Raw genomic sequence first — 6350 nt, 5'->3', positions numbered from 1 at the left:
TTCAGTCTAGAAATGCCCCCTGGAACCTAACAACTCTCATGAATCTGACCTTTCTCTACCTCTTCATTTCTCTGAAACATACACTTGTTTTCTATCTCATGTCATTTCCTCCGGGTTCTGCTGTGTGTTAATGACTTTTAATAAGATGGAAAAATGCATGCTATTGTGTTTGGGTAGCAAATGATTTACCCAGGAAATATAATGCCTAAACCTAATTAAATTGCTTGTCTCCACAAAGCCCTCAAGGGGCAATGTTAATGGTGAGATTTTCAGACATTGTGTCAGCCTCATGGGGATCTATTTTTCATTGTGAGGGAATTTGGCATTCTTCAAATTTTACTACCACTGAATGGAAGATCACGGTGTGCTTTTATATTGTAGTGTAAGCACCCAGTTGATTTATAATATAATATCCTGTGAAAGTTAAGAAAAGTTTACATTGCACAAAGAAATTTAAAAGTTTTTAATTTGGGAGTATACTGATGGTAGTGTGAATTACAGGACAGTGAGGATGAAATAGTTAAAAATAAAACTCTGAGTGGGCAGGGTTTTGTTGATACTGTATTTAATGCTTATATTTTATTAAAACTGCCTTGCCATTAAAACAAAGCCCTTAATTTAGGAAATACCTTTTCATTTATTTTTGTATTTTTAAATTATTGATTACATATTTTTGAATATATGATATATTTGCATGGTTCAAAATCAAAACAAAATTACCCTGTTCTGTATTCTGGCATTCTAACTAAGGAGGGAAAAAGATTAACCCAATACTTTAGGGAGTACATTAGGGGAAATGGAACCTTCTCAAATATAGAAATATCCAGAATAACAGAAACAAAATTAATGAAATTTCTGCCTTAAATGTTTAACATTGAACAATGCCATACTAAATGCCTGAAAAGTTTTTGTAGTATTTATGAACATGTCTTGCTTTGCAAGTACCAAGATATTCAGCTTATACCTGCACAAGAGGAATCAATACAAAATTATTACTAAAACCTGGACTTCCCACAAAGAGAAGAAGTCTCCAACAGATAGATACACTTGGGCTATTTCAGAAGAGAGAGAGAGTGTTCTGTCTTCCTACCCTGGTTAAAGATTTTCACCAGTTTCTCATTGAGGAGGAACTAGAAATTTCTATCAACACATCACTGAACAGTGTATATGTATACGTGTATGCATATAAAATAAATACATAAAAAGTTGGGGGGAAAGAATCCATTTGTCACAAAAAGATGTGCAGACTTATGGATCCTACCTGACTATTGCAAGCCCCAAATAGGATTTTCAGTTAAGCAGCACCCTTTCCAGAAGGTTCTCTATTAAGACAAATTTCTTACTGTATGTACCACATATTACAAATTATAAGCGTACATTATTTGCATCATGATAGCAATGCTTATAAAAATGCATTTAAAAAGTATCAAAAAGGAGACATATGTAATACTTTAAACAATAAAGAATTTTTTAAAAGTATCTATAAATAGAGATCACAGAATCATAAAACGTTAGAGTTGGAAAGAACCTAAGAATGACAGCTACTTCAACACTAATTATTGGACAGATGCTGTAATATACTTTTAATATATTGATTTCTTTGATACTGACAACAACACAATAGGATAGGTACTATTATCATTCCCATTAATTATATCAAGATGGAAATTAAGGCTCAGAAAGTTTAAGTGAGTTATTCCAGGTCACATAGCTTAATAATTTTTGAATTGGGGTTTAAAACCAAGTCCAGAGTCTGTGTTCTTAACCACTAGAAGCCTAAGGATCATTCCCAAGTAAGTTGGCATAGACAGTATTACAATGGGAAGAAAAATATTGGATTGGAATCACATGCAAAATTTATGACCATTGAAAGAAATTCTTCATCCACATTTTTAGTTTTCAATTATTGACATGTGACTGCACTTAAGAAAAACAGATTTGGCTGGCCCTCTTGATTATTCTAAGCAATTATATACTTTCCTTTATCTAAAAACAACCCACAAAAGTCCATTAACAACATAGAATAATGGGGCTCATATTTTTTTATAAGAGAACAAAGGCTGGAGCCTGCCACTCTTAATCCTAAAAATGTTTAAAACTTAAGACTATTTTCACTTAATACAAAATGACTTTATTAGAAATAATTGAAGTAATTACTCCCAAATTGATCTATGCTTCCCACTGCTTCAGATTTCTATTTTCTTTCTTCGGAGATTTCAATGTTTCAAATGTAAAGTGCTTTGAGACTTTTGTAAAAAGATGCTTTTAAAAATACATACTGTCAAAGTGTTACCAGTTTCTGTAAAACTCAGTTATATCAGACACTGTACATATTAAAATTTTGAAGTGACTCATCTTAGATTTTCTATGTTGCTTATGTGACCTACACCACAGATATAAATGGTTTTAAACTAGAGAACAAGAGCGTGTCATTCTTTTAGTAAGACGACCTCAGATGAATACATGAATTAAGTTATCTGGTTTTTATTTTTTACTAACTTGAAGAAAAGCTGTCTCTCTCTCCACTTGACATTCATAACATGCATGGTGCACTGGGAGACTACATGATGTTAAAATATCAAAAAAATAGTTTTAACCACTGCCATACAGATGCAACCTTGAATTCTTGAAACATTAAAAAAAACCACATGGGGAATGGGAAAATGGCGGAGGCTTAGACGGACGTGTTGGTGCTTTGTCCCGGACCAGATGGGGGCGAGCAGCTGAAACGGGTAACAATCAGCCCGATCAAGCTGGGGAGGTTCAGCTGAGAGACAGTCTGCAGCCAGGAAAGACAGAAAACTCCTAAAAAATGCGGATGGTTGGAGATTGAGGCTGAAACCTCCCTCTGGGCGCCAGCGCAGCGGCGGGACCGCGCCATCTCAGGCAGCGTTCACCGGCATCCAGAGATCGGCTACTAGCCCGGCGGCTACTGACCCGGAGGCAGCGATTCGCAAACAGCGGGACTGCAAGAGCCAAGGGGAGACCTGCACCCCTCCACGGAAAGGTTGGACTTGCCTCGAAGATTCAAGCAACAGCGGCCTCCTGATCACCACACGCTCTGCCTGGGGAACAGTTGCTGCGTCTGAAGCCTCCCTCCACCAGCCAGAAGAGCCACCACAACTGTGAACAGCACCCATCAGAGGCCCTGCTATCAACAGAGGAGCCGCTGCTACCACAACCGCCCAAGGAGCAACCACAGACCGAGGAGCCACTGCCACCCAGGGAGCAGCCACTGCCACCCAGGGTCCAGCCACTGAACGATTCAACAACTAGTAATGTCAGTGAGATCAAACATGGGTAGACAAAGAAACCCCCAAAGGAAAGAAAAGGAGGACTCGCCAGAAAAGCAGCTAAGTGAGACAGAGATATGCAACATGACGGAAAAAGAATTCAGAATAAGGTTCCTAGAGTACATGCACCGGATGTTCAAGAAGCAAGAAGAAACAGATGAAAAACTCAACTACGTATGCAAGAAGCTAGAAGAAACAGGTGAAAAAATCAACAACTTAAGTAAGTCCCAAGAAGAAATGAAGAGCGACATAGCTGCAATAAAAAACACCATTGAAAGTATCAACAGTAGACTGGGAGAAGCGGAGGACCGAATCAGTGAATTAGAAGACAAGGAAGCAAAACACACTCAAACTGTACTGCAAATGGAGAAAAAAATTAAAAGGCAGGAGGAGAGCCTAAGGGAACTTTGGGACAACATGAAACGAAGCAACATACGAATAATAGGGGTGCCAGAACAACAGAAAGATGAACATGGATTAGAAAACCTATTCGAAGAAATAATATCAGAAAACTTCCCTGAGGTGGGGAAGAAAAAAGTCACACAAGCCCAGAGAGTCCCAAACAAGGTGAACCCGAAAAGACCCACACCAAGACACATCATAATTACCATGGCAAATGTTCAGGATAAAGAGAGAATCTTACAGGCTGCAAGAGAGAGGCGGAAAGTAACATACAAGGGATCTCCCATTAGATTATCAAATGATTTCTCAACAGAAACACATCAGGCCAGAAAAGAATGGACGGAAATCTACAAAGTGATGCAAAGCAAAGGACTGAATCCAAGAATACTCTATCCAGCAAGGCTATCATTCAAATTGAAGGGGAAATAAGAAGCTTCACAGACAAAAAAGGGCTAAGGGAGTTTATCACCACCAAGCCAGCCATGCAAGAAATGCTAAAGGGACTGTTGTAAAAGAAGAAATATCAAGCTCAGAAAGAAAACAGCCACACACACACACAAAAAAGAAATGGCTACAAACAAGTACCTTTCAATAATAACTTTAAATGTAAATGGACTAAATGCTCCAAATAAAAGACACCGAGTGGCTGAATGGATAAAAAAACATGACCCATACATCTGCTGTCTACAAGAGACCCACCTCATTGGAAAGGACTCACACAGACTGAAAGTGAAGGGATGGAAAAATATCTTTCACGCAAATGGAAAGGAAAAGAAAGCTGGGGTAGCAATACTTATATCTGACAAAATACATCTCAAAGTGAAGGCCATAACCAGAGATAAGGAAGGCCACTTCATAATACTAAAGGGATCAATACAACAAGAAGATATAACCCTGGTAAACATATATGCACCCAATGCAGGAGCACCCACATACATAAGAAAACTTCTGGAAGATATCAGGGGAGATATCGACAATAACACAATCATAGTAGGGGACTTTAATACACCACTGACATCACTGGATAAATCCGTTAGACAAACAATCAGCAAAGAAACAGCAATCCTAAATGACTCACTAGATCAGATGGACTTAATTGACATCTTCAGAACACTACACCCCACAGCTGCGGAATATACATTCCTCTCAGGTGCTCATGGGACATATTCAAAAATAGACCACATATTGGGTCACAAGCAAAGTCTCCACAAATTCAAGAAGATTGAGATCATAAAAAGCATCTTCTCAGACCATGATGGCATAATGTTAGAAATAAACTACAATAAAAACAACCCAAAATACTCAAACACTTGGAAGCTGAATAGCATGTTATTAAATATTGATTGGGTTACCGATGACATCAAAGAAGAAATTAAAAACATCCTGGACACTAATGACAATGAAAACACAACAATCCAAAACCTCTGGGACACAATGAAAGCAGTCCTGAGAGGGAAGTTTATAGCTCTACAGGCCTATCTCAAAAAACAAGAAAAAATGGTAGTTAATCATCTAACTCTACAACTCAAAGAATTAGAAAGAGAGCAACAAGAGAACCCCAGAGTGAGCAGAAGGAAGGAGATAATAAAGATTAGAGCAGAAATCAATGACATAGAGACCAAAAAAACAATACAGAAAATCAATGAAACCAAGAGCTGGTTCTTTGAAAGGATAAACAAGATTGACAAACCACTCGCCAGGCTCACCAAGAAGCAAAGAGAAAGGTCCCAAATAAACCAAATCAGAAATGATAGAGGCGAAATAACAACAGACCCCACAGAAATACAAATGATTGTTAAACAATACTACGGACAACTCTACTCCAACAAACTAGACAACCTGGAGGAAATGGACAAATTCCTAGAAAAATACAACATTCCAAAACTCAATCAGGAAGAATCTAAAAACCTCAATAGGCCAATAACTATGGAAGAAATTGAAGCAGTCATCAGAAAGCTTCCAGCAAACAAAAGTCCAGGGCCAGACGGCTTCACAGGGGAGTTCTACCAAACATTCAAGGAAGAACTAAAACCTACCCTCCTCAGACTACTACAAAAAATTCAAGAGGAAGGAACACTTCCAAGCTCATTCTATGAAGCCAGCATCACCCTAATACCAAAACCAGGTAAAGACATCACAATGAAAGAGAATTACAGGCCAATATCCCTCATGAACATAGATGCCAAAATCCTCAACAAAATCTTAGCAAATCGGATCCAGCAGTACATCAGAAGGATCATACACCATGACCAAGTAGGATTTATCCCAGAGATGCAAGGATGGTACAACATCCGTAAATCAATAAATGTGATACATCACATAAACAAATTGAAAGAAAAAAACCACATGGTCATATCAATTGATGCAGAAAAAGCATTCGACAAAATCCAACACCCATTTTTGATAAAAACTCTCAGAAAGGTGGGAATAGAAGGATCATACCTCAACATAATAAAAGCCATATATGACAAGCCCACAGCCAACATCATACTCAATGGTCAAAAACTAACACCATTTCCCCTAAGAACAGGAACAAGACAGGGATGCCCACTCTCACCACTCCTGTTCAACATAGTACTGGAAGTATTAGCCATTGCAATTAGGCAAGAAGAAGAAATAAAAGGCATCCAAATTGAAAAGAGGAAGTAAAACTGT

This window comes from Myotis lucifugus, unplaced genomic scaffold, assembly GCF_000147115.1.
Source record: "Myotis lucifugus unplaced genomic scaffold, Myoluc2.0 scaffold_164, whole genome shotgun sequence".
Taxonomy (NCBI): Eukaryota; Metazoa; Chordata; class Mammalia; order Chiroptera; family Vespertilionidae; genus Myotis; species Myotis lucifugus.
This window is presented reverse-complemented; position numbering follows the sequence as displayed.